The sequence below is a fragment of the Giraffa tippelskirchi genome, chromosome 3 (genome assembly GCF_054371585.1).
Source record: "Giraffa tippelskirchi isolate mGirTip1 chromosome 3, T2T-mGirTip1v1.2.pri, whole genome shotgun sequence".
In the NCBI taxonomy this organism is placed as follows: Eukaryota; Metazoa; Chordata; class Mammalia; order Artiodactyla; family Giraffidae; genus Giraffa; species Giraffa tippelskirchi.
Window position 1 is genome coordinate 72,039,301 of NC_137277.1, and position 21,194 is coordinate 72,060,494.

General features: G+C 36.3%; 1 pseudogene across 8 annotated transcripts in view; it reads right to left on the minus strand.

Moving 5' to 3' along the window:
* LOC145541847 (protein CFDP2 pseudogene) overlaps positions 1-21,194 on the minus strand; it is a 147,451-nt pseudogene that overhangs the window by 49,706 nt on the left and 76,551 nt on the right. For 2 of the 8 annotated variants that reach the window (XR_014079347.1, XR_014079348.1), the window contains one exon: positions 13,007-13,123. The product of XR_014079347.1 is annotated as a protein CFDP2 pseudogene, transcript variant X1 (transcript). Of the gene's footprint in view, positions 1-7,638; positions 7,745-10,976; positions 13,124-16,604; positions 16,742-21,194 lie in introns of those variants that run through there. The other 6 variants (XR_014079351.1, XR_014079354.1, XR_014079353.1 and 3 more) reach the window with 6 other exon arrangements.

Sequence of the window (21,194 nt, forward strand, 5' to 3'; positions counted from 1 at the left end):
TAAGAACACTTGATCTACTCTCAGCAAATTTCAATGACAAAATACAGTATTATTAACCATAATTACCTTACTACTAGATACACAGGACTTACTCATCTTACAGCTGAAAGTTTGTACCCTTTTGGTAAACATCTTCCCATTTTCCCCACTACCCAGCCCCTAGTAACCACTATTATACTCTCTAGTTCTATGAGTTTGACTTATTTAGATTCCATATATACCACATTTTACTTATGAACTCATACAACAAAGGACATCTATATTTTGACTATTAAAAATAATGCTGCAATGCATATGGGAGTACAAATATCTCTTTGAGATACTGATTTCATTTTCTTTGGATATATGACCAGTATTGATATTGCTAGATCATTTGGTAGTTCTTCTTCTTTTTTTGAGGAAGTTCTGTACTGTTTTCCAAATTGGCTATACCAATTTCATTCCCTTCAATAATGTACCATTGTTCCTTTTTCCCCCATACTCTCAGCAACACTTGTAATATCTTGTCTTTTTGAGAAAAGCCATTCCATTGAGTTTGAGGTGATATCTAATTATGGTTTGATTTACATTTTCTGTTGTTGAGCACATTTTCATATGTAACTGCTGGCCATTCATTTTTCCCTTCTTTGGAAAAATGTCTACTTGGTTCTTCTGTCCATTTTTTAATTTGGTTATTTGCTTTTTTTGCTATTAGTTGTGTAAGTTCCTTACATATTTTGGATATTAATCCCTTATGAGGTATATGGTTGGTAGATATTTTCTCTTATTTAATAGGCTGTGTTTTCATTTTCTTGATTGTTTCTTTTGCTGAGCAGAAGCTTTCAGTTTATGGAAGTTCAACTTGTTTATTTTTGCTTTTTTTGCTTTTGCTTTTGGTGTCATACCCAAAAAATCATTGCCAAGATGAATGTCAAAGGGTTTTATCTCTATGTTTTCATATAAGTGCTCACAGATTCAAGTCTTACATTTAAGTTTTTAATCAATTTTGAATTTATTTTTGTATATGATATGTGTCCAATTTCCTTCTTTTGCATGTGGATATTCACTTTTCCCAGCACCATTTATTGAATGCCCTGTTGTGCATTGTTGGCATCCTTGTCATAGATTAATTGACCATATATGCGTGTGTTAATTTCTAGGCTCTTTCTTCTATTCCATTCTTCTATGTGTCTAGTTTATACTTTGACCATATTGTTTTTATTGTTATAGCTTTGTAATAAAGTTTGAAATCAGGAAGTGTGATACCTTTTGCTTTGTTCTTTCTCAAGATTGTTTTAGTTATTGGGTTTTTGTGGTTCCACATAAATTTTAGGATTTTTTTTTATTTTTGTGAAAAATGTCATTGGAATTTTAGGGATTGCATTAAACATATAGAATGCTTTGTGTAATATGAACATTTTCACAATATTAATTTGTTCAATCCAAAGACACGAGGCATCTTTCCATTTGTCTTTGTCAATTTCTTTCATCAGTGTCTTAGTTTTCAAGGATAAATGTATTCTTCCTCCCATGCACTGATTTCCACCAATCACTCTCTGCCTCAACAGGCTTCTCATTCCATAGTTGTTATTTATACTTCCTCTGAGTGCCTCCCTGGTGGCTCAGATGGTAAAGAATCTGCCTGCAATGCAGGAGACCTAGGTTTGATCCCTGAATCAGGAAGATCCCCTGGAGAAGGGAAAGGCTACCCACTCTAGTATTCTTGTCTGGAGAATTCCATGGACAGGGAAGCCTGGGGGTCTATGGTCCATGAGGTCACAAAGAGTCACCACTGAGCAACTAACACTCACTCATACTTCCTCTGAACCTTTTCAGTACTGAGATATTATATTTGTAGTACATTTCATACACTGTTACCCCTATTTTCTGTTCAAAGCCAGTGAAACCTAACACTTTTAGCACTATATCATGCCTGATAAGTATTCCATCTACTACCAGTATTAGGTCCTCATTGCCAACTGACCAACTAGTGACCCAGCTACAAAATTCCCATTTAGTATATGTCTCCAACACTACTCTTGATACCATCTACCATAGCTCAAGTTCCTAGAAAACAGACTGAGAAAAATTTATGTGAAAATGGTATATTCGGGAGTACTCTCAAGAATCACATCTTTAAGGTATGAGGAAAGGGGAATTTGTGTAAGAGAGAAATTGAACTGCAATGCAGTTGCAACAGAGATGTTGGGTATACCTAAGGGAAGCTCTGAAGTTAGGGTGGCCCTTCAGAAAAGTCCCAAATGGAAACAAGATTGCTAGGTCTTCATAGCCTCTTAGTATGAACTGCCTCTGGGGAGGCAGTCATCTTCGACCCAGGGTGATTGCCTAGGAGCAATACAGCTATTATCCATGAGCAATCAATACTCCTAGAAGCTGGAAGAATGAGTGTCTCAATGAATGAGAGAATCTGGTGGCATACTACACATAACACTACAGTTCATTCATTTTGTTAAGTGCCCCATTTTGTGAAAACATTATTATTTTTAAAATTAATTTTGTCAGTGGACATTTGGTTTGCTTCCAGTGCTTTCCACTTGCAAATTGTGCTGCTAAAATATCTTGTACATGTTTTACAGTGCAGTTATACAAAGATTTTCTAGGAATAAGTACAAAAGATATTTTTACAACGGAACTCAATTGCTTTGAAAATAGTTGAACAAATTTTGACTCACAACAGCAATTTTTATCCACCAACAATCTGCCAACATTTGATACTGTCAGACACTTAAAACTTTCCTCATCTAAAGAACATAAAAATATATATCCTTTCTTCTTATTTTATTTTTTCCTTGTACATCAATATTAGGTATAAATAAGTTAAATTGGAATCAAGGCTCTTCTAATAAAGATAGCTTCTAGAAAATTATAAGAATATCTTCAAAAACATCAAGTTTAAATGAATATGTGTTACAGCCAGCTGAGTTACAACCAGCTGGATAGTTCTGGGAACCCAGGTGAAGGGGTATTTACTCTCAAATTCTTCAAAATATATGAGCTCTTCGATAATCTCTTATTCCAAATGATTTGTGTTTTCTTTAGAATTACCTCAGCATGAGTTTCCATAAGCCTGTCTCATTCTCTTTTAAATTATATCAGTTCTTTATTTTTTAAAAAAACTTTTACTTCACATAGAATTTTAAAGAGTTCATCATATTTTTTTCACTAAATAGGGTCCCTCTTCTGTGTGTAGAAGAATGAAACTCCCTCACACCTTCTTTCACCCAAACAAGGTGCAAGAGAGTGGGCCAAGCATGCAATTTAGACATCTCATATTATGTTATCCAATAAAAACAGCTTTATTTGGTATACACACATAGCAACCACTAATTGGCCATAGTAATCATATATTCTTACTAAAACTATTGCTAACAACTAAGGCCATGTGAGTATGATACATTCAGCTCATCACATTACTCACTTAAAACCCACCTCCTAACAACTATATCCTCAACCATATGATCTGCAATTACACATTGTGTTGCTATCTTACACAACCCATCTGGAATCTGCATGAATATTGCTGCCTACCCTCCCCCACATTTCTGCCTATCTTTCACAACTGGCTCGTCAACCTTGAGCAATTCTATAAATGTATTTCCTCTTCTTTCTCAAATAGAACATTCTCAATCCAAGTTTCTAATATAACTCTTTGTTAAACTTTGAGTTTGCAATTCCTTCTTCCTTGCCCTTTCAATGCCAAGATTTTCTTTTGTTCCTTTATCTTCTCTCTCTTTCAATTTTCAAGTGCCCGCCAGTATTTTCCTCTTCCAATGCATTTTTCTTCCCTTTCTTTACATGTTCTATGTAAAGTTCTATGGCTTCTAATTCAAATATAATCATGACAATCCTTACTTAGTAAAAGTCTAACATTTTATTCATTTTTTCTTACATTCTACCTACCATAAACATTTCTGGACACAAAACTCCAATCCTCCAATCAATTTCAGTTTTAGAGGGCATCTTTTTACAATGCAAAGATGTAGAGTCCTATGAAATGTTACATTTGAATCCTTGCTTCCCCAAACATAATAATATATCTCTATTTAAAAATTAAATTTGTTGTTACTTTTTTTTACTGGATATATTAATGTACTGTTTTAGACAGATAGAAAGCATTTACTTTTATGTTTTGATAAAAGAATATTAACTCTCAAGGGAATTTCTTCCTTATACTGCTCATTTTAAGATTTAATGCAAAAAAGTTATTTACTTTTGCCTCTGAAAAGATTTTTAGTATTTAATATACATATAGGATTATTACATTTAGCAAATAAAAATCCAGCACACACAGTTAAATCTCAATTTTAGATAAACAGCATGTAAGTTTTTAGTATAAGTATGTCCCATGCAATACTTAGAACATATTTATACTAAGGACATGGCATCCAGCCCCATCACTTCATGGCAAATAGATGGGGAAACAGTGGAAACAGTGGCTGACTTTATTTTTTTGGGCTCCAAAATCGCTGCATATGGTGACTGCAGCAATGAAATTAAAAGACGTTTACTCCTTGGAAGGAAAGTTATGACCAACCTAGACAGCATATTAAAAAGCAGAGACATCACTTTGCCAACAAAGGTCCGTCTAGTCAAGGCTATGGTTTTTCCAGTGGTCATGTATGGATGTGAGAGTTGGACTATAAAGAAAGCTGAGCACTGAAGAATTGATGCTTTTGAACTGTGGTGTTGGAGAAGACTCTTGAGAGTCCCTTGGACTGCAAGGAGATCCAACCAGTCCATCCTAAGGGAGATCAGTCCTAGGTGTTCATTGGAAGGACTGATGTTGAAGCTGAAACTCCAATACTTTGGCCATCTGATGCAAAGAGCTGACTCATTTGAAAAGACCCTAATGCTGGGAAGGATTGCGGGCAGGAGGAGAAGGGGATAACAGAGGATGAGATGGTTGGATGGCATCATCAACTCAATGGACATGGGTTTGGGTGGACTCCGGGAGTTGGTGATGGACAGAGAGGCCTAGCATGCTGTAGTTCATGGGGTTGCAAAGAGTCAGACATGACTGAGTGACTGAACTGAACTGAACTGAACTGATACTAAGGAATATTCATCATTTATCTGAAACTCAAATTTAACTAAGCATCCTATAACATATTTGGCAACCATAAATCACATTTTAAAAACATAACCTTGTTTCCGTATTTTAATACTCGAGCAAATAAAGGACAACCTTTACTTAATTAATCATCACCAACAATTTCACATTTAAATTCCTCCCAGATTATACTGGTCATGTAACAAATTAATGTCGTGGTCCAGGAGCAGGTTGGAAAAGAATTTCCAGACATGAGGCAGAATGAACGGAGAATAAAGTTTATTAGAGTGGGAGACACAGTTAGAACAGCGGGCCAGCTCAAGGGAGAACCGAGTTGAACAGAGGTCCTTAGTCCACTTTTATACCCAGGGTACAAGGAGTGGGATAGAGTCTTGCAGGTCATTTGCTAATTGGATGAGGCACGTATACTGGGTGGAGGGAAGAGTAAGATAAATACCTTCTCCCTATGGGGTAGGAGGGGAGACAGGTTATACTGCTCAAGAGGACCTGAAATCCATTAATAGTTACAACACGGGGGAAGGAAGGACAATAAGGGTCGATTTTTCTGTTACTGCATTCCAAGACCCTCCTGGGTTTTATCTGCTCTTTCCTCCTTGGGCCACCACAAATAACACAACATTAAACTGGGCAGAAAAATCTAATTCCAATAGAAATAGAGATTGCACAAAATATTGTGAAAATCGGTCTCTTTTCATTGGAGACCACCACTTTAATCATTTTCAATTTATAACCACGTTCCTTTTCTCCTTGGTTATTAGGTTCCTGGGGAAACTTTATCCATGTTGCTATGGGCTAATATTTGCTTTCTATACTGTACATTTCAGTAATTCCATTCCACTTTTAAAAAGACTCTAATTAGCTTGTTATTTAATGCTAACTCTCTGGGAATGATGTTTTAGCTTTTTTTTTTTCTCTTAATTGATATTGAACAATCAGGACAGAGAATGCAGTAACCCCTAACCTTCTTTTGGTCACAGATACTTTTTTCAAGCTGATAAAAATCTAAAGACTTTTTCCCAGGAAAATGTATTTTTCATGGACACAAAACAGTTTTTATTAAAATTTCAGTAAGTTTACAGGTACTCAGAAGATCAACTTTGGCCTCAGTTAAAAACCTAGAAAGTACTGAGTATATGTTATAGGTAATACATTTGACATATACTAATGACTCATACTTACTGTTTTACAATATGTTGAAGCTCTATTTTTACTTGGTTTTTTATTCAATAAATGATTCCAAATATAAAGTAGCTCACATACTAAACAAAACACATGCCACATATGCAGTTTTAATTATTATTTTTTTTATTTTCCCCATTTAAGAACCCACCTCACTTTAGAATTACATCTCAATAAGCAAGATGAGACGGTTGTGGATTTGCAGTTTTATAGTTTAGTAAATTTTACCGTATGCATATTTTAAATAAGTATAGGAGCAAGATCTCTGAAAATTGAAACAATATCTCATTCTCCGACACATTCTATTCCCTTAATTAACAATGAAAAAATCATTAAAACTTATTTAATGAAGTAGTTGTAATCCAGAGTTTTGTTCTCTATAACTTACTGAGCGATAAAGACATTTAAATTGAGCCATTTGGCTACATTAAAACAATGCTAGAAAAATTGGAACTAGTCTTACTAATATAATTTTATTCCTATCATTTGAGAATGTATTTATATTGCTTTAAAATTTTTAAATGGCAATTTTGGGTGAAGTTTTAAAAATGAGTTCAAAAACAGTCAAATTCATTGCATCAAAGAATAGAACTATGATTGCTGGTGGCTTGGTAAAGGAGAATTGCAGGGGAATCAACAGCAGACAGTCTCCATTAAGCAAGATGAATAAGCCCTAGAGATGTACTATACAACAGGTTCAGCTAGTCAATAACATTGTACAATACACAAAAAATTTAAGAAGGGAGATCTCATTTAAGTGCTCTTAGCTCCAATAAAATAAAAATTTTTAAGCAATATCAAAAAAATGAGTTATTTTCTCATTTGTGTTTTTAAATTCAAATACAAATTATTTTGTTATTTGATGGCAATATTCTTTAGGGCTTCCCTGGTAGCTCAGTCAGTAAAGAATCTGCCTGCAGTGTAGGAGACCCGGGATTGATCCTTGGGTCAGGAAGATCCTGTAGAGAAGGAAACAGCAACCCACTTCAGTATTCTTGCTTGGAAAATCCTATGGACAGAGGAGCCTGGAGGGTTACAGTCCATGGGGTCACAAGAGTTGGACACGACTGAGCGACAAAACTACCACATACTTTCCCATTTCTTCTTTTCATTCTAAGATGAAAATAGAACTCTTCTGGTTTACGGAGTGTGATATAACTAAAAGTGCAACATCATTTGGTAACCTAGAAAGTCTATCACACACACTGTAAGCAGGCAATTATTTTTGTTTCCAAAAGACTGGCATGAGGAAATGAAAGTTGAAGAGGGAGGCTAAATATGATCAATCCCGTGAAGCATAAACTGCCTTCAAGTTGCTTCTATTTTTCCAGAAACTCTTTTGCCTTTTGTAGCTGAGACTACAAAGCCTTTAGCAAAAGCTTACAGTATCCCAGGAGATGTCATCTCCTTTATTCAAGCACATAAATAGGCATCATGATGGTCTACAGGCTTCAAGCGGTCTGGGAATCTTTGCCATTATACATAAGATGGTGCCTGTGTATGAGAATGGTACTTTCAGAAACTTAAAGGCATCTGTGACCCAGAAAATGTAAAGACCCAAGTGCTTGTAACCCTTAAAGGTAAATTTCAGGAGGATTGGGCTCACTTACCACGAGAGGATGTTAATGAAGTGCTATGTCCCACAAAACACACAGAAACTTTGCTACTGGGAGAGTCACCCAATCAGATAATTCACAGATCACTTCATTTTGAATATTTCATACTATGTGTACTCTGTTTTCTATTTTTAAGAGAATATTTTAATAATACCACCTGAAATGTGATGTTTCACAATTAGCGTATAGAATAAAATATAGAAAACATACCACCACTATATTTAATATGACATATATTTTCTGCCAGATAAACTTGTCTATAGTTTTATGCAAGATTTTCATCATCTCTCATTAAGCTTCTGTTAAAATGTGCAAAACTCAGTTAAGATTGTAATACTTGGAAAGCAAAACATCAATGACCTTCAAATGAACTTGTTAAGGAAATCATGTTGTGAGTCAGTATGAAAAGTTGATGACTGGTTATGTATTTGCTATGGTGAAAGAAAAGGAAAAAATATTTAATTTGGACAGGTTAATTTTTTGAGTATAAAGAACAAAAATTTACTTTGAATAGGATAAAATTGGTCTTCCATTAGAGTTGAGAAGGCCTAATTTTTTTAAATATGTATATATGAGATATTAAAATGTCTCATTAAAAATTTAGTCTCTATACCTGCTATAATAGAGTTATAATAAAAAACTAAACTGTTCACTTGTGCTTAACCTACTGTTTAAGGATAATTTATGGAATTGTATAGATTCTATGCTCTGCTTTTTGGCAATTCAGAAAAACACAACTGTAATTCATATTTTATTACCCTCCAAAGAAGTATTATTAAATATATATTTTCAAAGTAAATTATAAAACATCAGAGATATACAGATGTCTTTTACTTAAAATTTAAAAACCAGATATCTATGTTTTAAAATTTGTATAACTTATAGACCGTAATAAGTTTGTATTGACTTTTTAGTGAATCACGCTCTGTAATATAGATAACTGCCTTGTATAGGATCAGGCATGTAGGGAAAACATCAGTCCATTACACAACAGTATAGAAGCAGGTGAGTAAAATAATTAAAAAAGAAAGAAAAAAAGCAGTCTCAAGAGATAAAAACTACTCCATGGGTGTGGGGTCAACTACCTTTCAATCCTTTCACTGCACAGTTGTGTGGAAAATGGTTAATATTCATAAGAATATAAATCACAACTAATAGGAAACGTACTTTCACACCACTAAAAAATACACTTACAATAATAATCTTTTAAGAATGAATGATCCAGCAATTTTTTTTGCACTCATAAACAACTGAAAGCATTAACAGGCATTGTCTTCCTGCAGAATTTCCAGTTGAGATTCCAGCTGGCAACTTTGAAAAATGATTGTTTGTCCCTTTACAGTGATTCATTCTGATACTCAAAGGACATAAAAAGGCCATCATAGTATTTCTGTTTACATAGAGAGTACAGTCAAAAGGCACAATCCCCTCACTGCACCTGGGGCTATTGCTTACTTGCAGAATTTCCTGGCCACTGAATTGAAAAAGGTAAACTGGATATCCTACAAGTACCATGAGTTCAGTATATTCAAACATGTTTAAACAGAATGAACTATTTTTCTCCAAATATGTTGTCCTGTCAGTCACACAAGTCAGAAATATAGTAGTAATATTAGAAGAGTTGATAATAATAAAATAAATGACTGCCATGTACTAATTTACCAGAAATGAATATCATAATATTTAGAGCATGAAATAGGTCATTTCTATCTGCCCCATCCCCAGTGATTCTTTCATTTTGTTAATCACCTCCGTGCACAGTAAACTGTAGTAGAAATATCATGGATTAGGGGATGAAACTCCAGAATTACCACTTAATGGCCGCACATTCTTGGAAAATTATTTAACACTTCCAAGTTTTGGTTTTCTTGCATATATACTAAAAAGACAATACTAAATGTCCAAGGTTGATTAGAAATGTTTTAAACCATCTAACACAGAGCCTGACATATAATAAAAGTGAAAGTGAAGTCGTGTACGACTCTTTGTGACCTCATGGACTGTAGCCCACCAGGCTCCTCCATCCATGGAATTTTCCAGGCAAGAGTACTGGAGAGGGTTGCCATTTCCTTCTCCAGGGGTTCTTCCTGACCCAAGAATTGAACCCAGGTCTCCTGTACTGCAAGAAGACGCTTTACTGTCTGAGCCACCAGGGAAACCCACAAGCCATATAACAGGCACTCATTAAATAGCAGTCATTTCAAGTGTCTATCAAGGCATACTAGTCTGGCCTACAGCAGCCAGAGTGACATAGAAGCTTGTGGTTTAAGGCAGGACACATCAGTATAATCAGAAGCTTATCTGACAGCTTCAGATATGAGTAAGATGTAATCTGACCACAGACAGGGTACTCATTCTGTCACATAATTACATGATGGTTGCCAGAGGAAGCCCTACTATATTAGTCAGAGTGATGAATAAGGTAAAATATGGATATACAGTGAAAATATTGGGGGGATGGAAAAATATATTGTGTGATGAAATTATGGATTCATCACAGTTCATTTCTAAAGCTCCTGACCTAAAATCTGTAACTGATCACATAGCTTTTGGATTTTATTATTCTATACCAAAAACATTTTGTGTAATCCTAAAATACATGGGCCACTATCCTATTATGAAAGAGCAACCATGGCCTTTCTGTTTACTTGACTTCTTTTTGCCAATTTTAGTTTGAAATAGCTAAAGGTTTCTAATAGTATACAAGGGTCAAAAAATCCTTCCTCAGGATATTAAGAAATATTGCTGTAATTTGAGGGTAGATTGCAGAAGCCTTTTCAGATGACTCCAGATGCCCTGGCTACATCCCCCAACACCAGTAACCATGCTTTACAAACTAAATCTGCTGAGGACTCTTCACTAAGTATTTAGTACAGAACTGGTTATCTGACAATGGATTTCATTTGTATTTCTTCTGTTTCTTTCCTTTTAAAATTGTAACAGGATTTTCTCCAGTTAAATAATTTCCAAATAAAATTATAGCAACATTCAAAAATAAATCACTTGCAAATGTATTGAAGCTATGCTTTGAAAAGTCAACAAAAAGGTTTTGTCTGGTTTGGAGTGTCCCTGGAAGAAACTTCAGAGGAAAGTTTGACCAGAAGGAGCAATTTTGTTTTCTTTGAACATGTGAAATAATTTTATCCTGACAGCATATATGGCTTCACATAAAGAAAAGAAAAACCAGAGATAAACAAGTGTGTAACAAAGAGATGGTTAAGATCAAAGGTTAAATGCTATTTCACATTCCCTCACCTGTGAGATCTTCGGGGTCAGCATCAAATAGAGGGTTCCTAGTGAAGCAAGCAGCTGGTATATAAATGTAAGAATTTAAGCAAGAGATGCTTTTTGCTTTTCTTCTTACTTGCATAAGCATCTGAAAAAGCAATCCTCATTTATTTCTCAATTTTAATCTTAATTTTTTGTTTTAATTTTTTTAAAATAAAAGGTTTTCCTTTGTTTGTTTTGTTGCCTAGGGAGATGGGTGGTAGAAGAGGAAATACGAACAAAATGAGAACTGTGAATAAGAGAAAATGGTGCTAATTTTTTTTTCCTGTTAATTCAGAAACCTAAAAATACATGAAAAAAATCAAAGTTCAAGAGGAAGGTCAAATTATTATCCTGAGGATGCAGCAGCAAAAAGAGACCTGGATAAAATTAGGTAATATCGAGTACTGAGTACACATTCCTTTTGTCCACTGATAAATTAAGTTATAGAGATTGTACACTGGAAACATAGAGACTGAATGCACAGAGCTTTGGATTCAGACAAACCTAAGCTCAAATCTCAAAACTACTATTTACATATACAAGAGAGATGAGAAAGTTACTTGTCTAAGATTTTGTTTCCGTATGTAATTATATTCACAGTGTTTTTAAGGAAATCATATGAATTCATAAAACATTTTGGACACTTAAGAAACAAAGCCCTAATAAATGACTGACATAATCATTGTCACCCTAGCTATACTACTTATTTCATGATACCACATACTTAGCACTGAACTTAATTTAACTTAAAGATTACTCTTAATCTTGCCTCCTCCGATCACCCAAACTTCAGTGAGGGTCTTTGTATGCATGACCTTCAAGTGAGTGTAGTGAAAACAAAGATTCAAAGCATTTACATTTAAATTGACATTTTTTCAGTGTTGAAAATTTTGTTAATAAGCAGGGGCCAATTCCCATAATGGCCTTTGTAATTCTAGGATATCTTAGTAAGCTTTCGACATTCTTATAGATATCTACAGCTTCCAGGACTACTGTTCTTAGACATAAAATAAACAGGTGTGCTGGAAGCTGTGCACTCAATTCTTTGAAACCTGAGATCCCATTTCTTTTGCTAAGCCTGGAGTCTCTTGGAGCTAAATTACCATCTGAAAAAAGATATGCGGCTGAGTGGAGATTTTGTGGTGTTTTACAATGTACCTCATCGCACAGAATTTTTCTTGAGGTTGGTGGGTTCCTTTGATCTCACCCATTCCATAACCAGCTTATCCTGGCATATGAGTCTTGACATTAGGTGACAAGTGCTCTAATGCTTGACCAGTTCCCACCAGTTTTGCAGCCTTGACTTCTGAGATTTCCAGTAGCAATAAATTTATTATTATTTTTAAGAGACTTCTTTATAGTGACAGACACTATAATGGCTTTTAATGGTTTAACTTGTGCCTATATAAATTTTGATGGGCCATTGGTCCAAAAAAAAACCCTCTGAATTTTTTATCTTATTTCCCCAAGTGCCCCAGTGGTCTGTGCTATGACCTTACCTTGAGACTTTGTGGGTCCCTTAATGTCTGCCATCCTGCTTTTTTTAGATTGGGGGGTACCCATTTTTTTTCTTTGTAATAAACCTCTGAAATTCAAGCAAACTTACTGTTTCTGGCTCCCTGGGCATGGTTTCTGAGATCTGTTAAGACCTTCTGAAGGCACTTACTTTCAAGACAAGGTCAGCCACAAACTCAAATGTTTCCCAGTAAATCTCACCATGAAACTCTCAAACCTGTGACGCCTCCGTTTCCATCCGGTGAGAAATACAGAGTCTCTCATACCTCAGTTTTCCACCCAGAAAGATTTGAACAAACTAACTCAAAGATCTCAGAACATGAAACAAGCAGAACTTGATCCAAGAGAAGCTTACCAGAGATTCCGGAGAGAGGCAGCAAACCCAAAGTGCTCTGTGGGTACCTTCACCTGCATCTAGGAGCCATCCCAGAATCTTTAACAGCTGTCTTAAGGTCCCATCTCATTGCCAAAACTGTAGGTGACAAAATTAAAAGTTTAATAAGGAGTTTGATGTTCTGTGTTCAAGGGAAAATAATTCATGGATTACGGGAGTAGAGTTCTTAACAAGCAGTGGATCACTGTTCCCCCTAAGTTGGCTTATATAAAACTATAGCATACTGTAATTGTGAAATTCCTGGGTTCCAGTTAAAAGAGTAGATATTTGAGAAAGAAAGGAGTTGTTTGTATATTGTTAGTAATTTTAAGACCTTGACTTTAAATATCAAGAGAGAAAATATGTGTGAATATAACATAGATATAGTTCATAATACTCTATCAAATAGGAAGAATAAGTGAGGAGACAAGATCTGTTATATTAAATAGTAATATTTGAACAAATGAGCAAGGAAGGAAAAATCAGAAAGAACATGACTGGAACTTAAACACTGATGAGTCTCTGAGAATGAGCTTAATGGCCTGAATTGCAGGCTAAACTCTGGCAATTAACCAGAACAATAGAAACTATTATGCATAGATCTCTCTCATAGGTTGGAAGAATCCAGAGCAGAAGGAACTGTAGCCTAACATCACCAAAACTCAAGAGACTGCAGTCTTATAGACAACCACCATTTAAGCCATGATTAGTCTTAGAGAAGTATAAAATGTAAGACTTCAAAGGGTTTTACACTGTCCAGGTAGCAAAGAAAAGTAGCTGAGATTTCCTGATTCTTTTTCCCTAACAGCCCTTCTCACCCCACCACACACACACCACCACAATGAAAGCACAGAATGGCTGAGAGAATTAATGGGCAGCAGAAGTGTTGAGGTTAGCTTGAGGAGGATGAAATGTCCCACGGAGGCATTTGTTAGTTCTATAACAGTGTCTGAGAATAAGACAAGTACATTTGCGAGTCTTAGAAGCTGAAAGAGTAAGACATAACAAAACCAAGAACCAAAAACCGACTTCTGATTATTTTATCATGCTTAAAACAAATATCAGATCCCAGAATCAAACAAGATGAGGGATATTATTGTAGACCCTGAGTATTTAGTTTGTATTTCCAAATGAATAAATAGTTTGTATTTCTAGGAGTAAATGTGAGCTGCAAATAAACTAGCTCTTGAAAGATTCAAGACAAGCTTTGAATTAGCTCAAAGCCTAATTAGGTTAAGCTGAACCAGCTGCAATTTAACTACCTACAAGAAGCAAAAGAAAAATCCTCTCTGTAGAATGATAATGTAATCTAAAAACAATATCACATCTGAGATTTTTTATATGTAATATATTGCACTCAGTAGAAAGAGGAAGCATTGGGAGGGATAAAAATGAAAAGAAAATAAATAATTGACTGAAAATGAAATAAAGAGAAAAATCAGCCAATAGAAAAAGACCGAGCGGAGATCGAGATATTGGAATGTGTAGAAAGCAATTTCGAACAATAGAGATAAACACGTACAAATATTAAGTGACAAAATGAATGATTTCAGCCAAGAACTATTTGGAACTATACAAAAGAATCAAATAGTAATTCTAGAATTGAAGAATAAAAATAATTGAAATAGATAGGCATTCTAGAGGACTGGACAGCTCTGAAGAGAGAAGCAGTAAACTGGAAGGTGGCTCAGAAAAAAAAATTTAATTTGATGCACAAATAGAAAAAAAATTGTAAATAATAAAAATGTATAAAAATATATGAGTCACTGTGAAAGAGTCAACCAATAGGTATTTGGAGTTGGTAAAGGAGAGGAGAGGAAGAATGGGATAAAGGCAATATTTTAACAGATAATAGTCACAAATTTTTAAAATCCAATAAATACTTCAGAAAGCACTATACACCATAGCAGAATACATTCAAATAAGCTCAGAGGTCTTTACGTATACCCATAACTAAGTACTTATTTAACTAAGATCTAACTACTAAATAAATTATTATGATATACGAAGAATGTATCTACAACTGATTAGTTTTCCATAAATGCAATTTGAATCCAACAACATCCAACTATCAAATCGATAGTTTCCACTTATAGGAACTTCTAAATTCACTAGCTCATTATATATTTTTTTGGCCATACTCTGAAGCATGTGGGATCTCTGTTCCCCAACCAGGGATCAAACCTGGGCCCCCTGCCTTGGAAGCTAGAGTCTTAAATCAATGGACCACCATGGAAGTCCCACTAGCTCACTGCAGTCAATACCATTTTACCCTGCCCTGCTTCCTCTCCCATTGTAAGAGAGCAGGATGAGCACCAGCCCTTAGCAGTAGCCATTGTTGTGCCTCATTTCTCTGCTCCCTGTTACTAGGCAACAGGTCTTGCTTAGCCATTGCTCGGTGCCTCTGTGGGCCCTGCCCACAAGCAACCCTCTGTCAGTGAGCGACCCTTAGCTGTCCTGCTTGGCTATTGGTCAGAGTTGCAGTGGCCCCTGCCCATTGGTAACTGTCAATGAGGAACCACTGGGGAAATGATTCAGCCAAGTGTCAGTGGTAGGATGGTCACTAGGTGGAAAGTGAGGTAAGAGGCAGATTCAGGCCTTCTCCTGGAGGCCCTCCAGCTTACCCAGCCTTGGGCTAGTGGGTGAGCTGGAGGGTCCAGGGAACAGGCTGGGGACTACATTCCAGAGCCCTTACCAAGGCCCTCTACTAGCTGTGGCCCATGCCTTGAGGAGCAGTGGACTCTCCCCCATCCCTGTCTCTGACCCACTCACAGTGGCTGGCTGTCTGGGTCACAGTCTGTGAGACTTGGTCTCCCCATTTGAGTGACCTGAGGAGATTGAGAGCCAATGGGTTGGAGGCCTGGCTCCTGCAGAGATGACAGCCGGGCAGGATATGAGAACCTGGCCCTAAGAAGCTACCAACTGAGATCTGCCTCCTCTTAGCCAAAACTGGGACCTTGGAGGGTAAAAGTTGTGCCTTGGGACTTTGGCCTTTCTGGTCAGGACAGAGAATAACATTCATCCAGTAGAGATTTGCAGGAGCATCTTACCTGATAATGACCTGACCTCAAGAACAAAGAATCTGACACTGAGAAGTCTGCAACAACTAATCACACCCATCCTTCACCTTTTGCTTTTAAATGGATATGCTGAAAACTTTCAGTAACTTTGGGGTTGTTAGGGCATGAGCCACACATCTCCATGTATGAATCTGTAATAAACCTTTCTCTGTTCGAAACTCTAACGTTGAGTATTGATGGGCCTCACTGTGCATTGGGCACACGAACTTGCGATTTTGGTAACACCATCATATACATCTGTCATTTCCTCTGCCTGCATACTATGGTCTCACCCATGATTCAGACAACTTGGAAGTACAGGGCACATTTGTCTGGAACATGACGATTAAAACGAATGCCAAAACTCACCCAGTAGTTTCCTATGAGATTTTTCTCTTATTTATTCTATCCTTTTTATCATGACTAATTGTATTTTTTTTCTAATGGATCAGGCCCCTTTCAGTCTCCATTTCCTCAAATTTATTCCACATCCAACTTCCAGACTTATATTCCCAAATTACCTGATTCCTCATTGCCTGGCCAATAAAAGACAGCTTCCTCAGACTGCTGATCACATCCTCTTCAAACAACACTTCCCACCAAGTCTCCATAAGGCCGTACATTTTAGCTCCACTTGCTTGGTTCTAAGAGGGAATTCCTACACAATTATTGCGTTTTCCACTTTTGCATGTGCTACTCACTCTCTCTGGAATGTTCTACTCATCATTTTTTCTTATGAAATAAAGAAGGAGATTTTACAGTATTTCTGTACTTGTCAGTGGTCAGTTGCAGAGATAAAAGTCTAGCTACTTTAAATCCACAGGGATTTGATTACAGTGTTCTCAATAGCTTACAGCATTCTCAGGGATGCTGAAGGAAGAGGGTCTAGGTTGATATGCAAACCAATACCACTGAAGTAGACCATGAATCACCTCTTTGACATGGAGAACACTGTGTAGAAAACTTCCAAAGTCGAGAAAGTCACTGTCAAGAAGCTACCACCATAACTACAAGCTTCAGCACTATACTGACACTGCTGGAATCACAAATTTGTTCCCCATTCTCTCTCCCTCAACACCCTTGAGGCTAGTGGCAAGACAATGGGATCTCTGCCACCACTATCAAGGAAGGAAGGAAGGAGAGAGGAAATTTGCTTCATGACTGAACTTGGCACCTGAAACAGCAGAATCAGGCCTTCATTTCAGTTCTGTCTTCCAAATTTTACATGCAAGCACATCATCGGTCAAGGGTAAATTGTATTGTTTTATCACCCTAAGTCTACTGTTTTTCCAGCCTGAGTCACTAAACCCTTGTGGTAACTACTTTTTCTTTTAAAAACCACTATTACATTTCTTTCTCCAGAGACTTTTTCTCTGCTTCCACAGTCCTAAATACGTTCATATTTGTTCGTTTGTTCATTCATTCATTCATTCCTCCAGTTGCATAGGTTTCTGAGAAATGTCATTTTTAGCCTTCCAGCCTCTTAATTACAGGAAGGACACTAGTAGAGGAGTGGAATAGATGTTGAGTGCTAAGCCACCATCTTCACTGCAATCCTCTCTTCATGGTGCCCATTCCAAACCCACTGTGAATGTTCCTCAAGTGGTCCCTCCCTTCTTTGCCCATCTATACTCTTTAGTTTCTACATTTTCTCTTCTAAGTATAGGTTTATTCTTTCCCTGGATTATAAAATCCTTGAAAATAAGACACTGAATCTTTCTAAAAGTTTGGAGACTCCATAGTGTATTCCAGAAAGTGAATATTGTTTCTCTATGAAACCTTGTATAATTACACTGGAAATATTTAACAAATATAGGCTGAATAAATGAATGAGTGAACAAATATGAACATACTTAGGATCTTGAAATCAGAGAAAATGTCCCTGAAAGAAGATTAAAAAATAGTTGTTTTTAAAAGGGAAAGTAGTAGTCACAAGAGTTTAGAGATTCAGGGTGGAAAAATAATAGAGTTAGAGAATAAGACAACTAAGAATGTAGAAAATTCATACACACACACAAAAAGACTTATGCACATAAAAATTATCCTAGGACAAATCCTTTATATTAGCAACAAGAGTTTTTCTTTACTTTATTCAGAAAGAAGTAAAGGAAATATCTAAAGATTTCTCTTTTCTGAATTTTTTTTATTATTAATATTTTTTATTTGTTTTGCCATACATTGACATGAATCCACCATGGGTGTACATGTTTTCCCCTTCCAGAACCCCCCTTCCACCTTCCTCCCTATCCCATCTCTCTGGGTCATCCCGGTGCACCAGCCCCGAGCACCCTGCATCATGCATTGAACCTGGACTAGCGATTCGTTTCACATATGATAATTTACATGCTTCCATGCCATTCTCCCATATCATCCTGCCCTCGCCCTCTCCCATAGAGTCCATAATACTGTTCTATTTATCTGTGTCTCTTTTGATGTCTCACTCACAGGGTTATCTTTACCGATTGGCTAAATACCAAATATATATGTTAGTATACTATATTGGTGTTTTTCTTTCTGGCTCACTTCACTCTATATAATAGGCTCCAGTTTCATCCACCTCATTAGAACTGATTCGAATGTATTCTTTTTAATGGCTGAGTAATATTCCATTGTGTATATGTACCACTGCTTCCTTATCCATTCGTCTGCTGATGGGCATGCAGGTTGCTTCCATGTCCTCGCTATTATAAACAGTGCTGTGATGAACACTGGGATACATGTGTCTCTTTCAATTCTGGTTTCCTCGGTGTGTATGCCCAGCAGTAGGATTGCTGGGTCATATGGCAGTTCTATTTCCAGTTTTTTGAGGAATCTCCACACTGTTCTCCATAGTGGCTGTCCTACTTTGCATTCCCACCAACAGTGTAAGAGGGTTCCCTTTTCTCCACACCCTCTCCAGCATTTATTGTTTGTAGTCTTTTGGATAGCAGCCCTTCTGACAGGCATGAAATGGTACCTCATTGTGGTTTTGATTTGCATTTCTCTGATAATGAGTGATGTTGAGCATCTTTTCATGTGTTTGTTAGCCATCTGTATGTCTTCTTTGGAGAAGTGTCTGCTTAGTTCTTTGGCCCACTTTTGGATTGGGTCGTTTATTTTTCTGGAATTGAGCTGCAGGAGTTGCTTGTATATTTTTGAGATTAATTGTTTGTCCGTTGCTTCGTTTGCTATTATTTTCTCCCATTCCGAAGGCTGTCTTTTCACCCTGTTTATAGTTTCCTTTGTTGTGCAAAAGCTTTTAATTTTAATTAGGTCCCATTTGTTTATTTTTGCTTTTATTTTCAATGTTCTGGGAGGTGGGTCACAGGGGATCCTGCTGTGGTTTATGTCGGAAAGTGTTTTCCCTATGTTTTCCTCTAGGAGTTTGATAGTTTCTGGTCTTACGTTTAGATCTTTAATCCATTTGGAGTTTATTTTTGTGTATGGTGTTAGAAAGTGTTCTAGTTTCAATCTTTTACAAGTGACTGACCAGTTTTCCCAGCACCACTTGTTAAAGAGATTGTCTTTTCTCCATTGTACATTCTTGCCTCCTTTGTCAAAAATAAGATGTACATAGGTGTGTAGATTTATCTCTGGGCTTTCTATTTCGTTCCATTGATCTATATTTCTGTCCTTGTGCCAGTACCATACTGTCTTGATGACTGTGGCTTTGTAGTAGAGCCTGAAGTCAGGCAGGTTGATTCCTCCAGTTCCATTCTTTTTCCTCAAGATTGCTTTCACTATTCGAGGTTTCTTGTATTTCCATACAAATTGTGAAATTATTTGTTCTAGTTCTCTGAAGAATACCATTGGAAGCTTGATAGGGATTGCATTGAATCTATAGATTGCTTTGGGTAGGATACTCCTTTTCACTATATTGATTCTTCCGATCCATGAACACGGTATATTTCTACATCTATTTGTGTCCTCTTTGATTTCTTTCACCAGTGCTTTATAGTTTTCTATATATAGGTCTTTTGTTTCTTTAGGTAGATACATTCCTAAGTATTTTATTCTTTTTGTTGCAATGGTGAATGAAATTGTTTCCTTAATTTCTCATTCTGTTTTCTCATTGTTAGTGTATAGGAATGCAAGGGATTTCTGTGTGTTAATTTTATATCCTGCAACTTTACTATATTCATTGATTAGCTCTAGTAATTTTCTGGTGGAGTCTTTAGGGTTTTCCATGTAGAGGATCATGTCATCTGCAAACAGTGAGAATTTTACTTCTTCTTTTCCAAACTGGATTCCTTTTATTTCTTTTTCTGCTCTGATTGCTGTGGCTAAAACTTCCAAAACTATGTTGAATAGCAGTGGTGAGAGTGGGCACCCTTGTCTTGTTCCTGATTTTAGGGGAAATGCTTTCAGTTTTTCACCATTTAGGATAATGTTTGCCATGGATTTGTCATATATAGCTTTTATTATGTTGAGGTATGTTTCTTCTATTCCTGCTTTTTGGAGGGTTTTTATCATAAATGGATGTTGAATTTTGTCAAAGGCTTTCTCCGCATCTATTGAAATAATCATATGGTTTTTATTTTTTAATTTGTTTATGTGGTGTATTACATTGATTGATTTGTGGATATTGAAGAATCCTTGCATCCCTGGGATAAAGCCCACTTGGTCATGATGTATGATCTTTTTAATATGTTGTTGGATTCTGTTTGCTAGGATTTTGTTAAGGATTTTTGCATTTATGTTCATCAGTGATATTGGCCTATAGCTTTCTTTTTTTGTAGCATCTTTTTCAGGTTTTGGTATTAGGGTGATGGTGGCCTCATAGAATGAGTTTGGAAGTTTACCTTCCTCTGGAATTTTCTGGATGAGTTTGAGTAGGATAGGTGCTAGCTCTTCTCTATATTTTTGGTAGAATTCAGCTGTGAAGCCATCTGGTCCTGGGCTTTTGTTTGCTGGAAGATTTCTGATTACACTTTCAATTTCCGTGCTTGTGATGGGTCTGTTGAGATTTTCTATTTCTTCATGGTTCAGTTTGGGGAAGTCATACTTTTCTAAGAATTTATCCATTTCTTCCAAGTTGACCAATTTATTTGCATATAGTTGCTGATAATAGTCTCTTATGATCCTTTGTATTTCTGTGTTGTCTGTTGTGATCTCTCCATTTTCATTTCAAA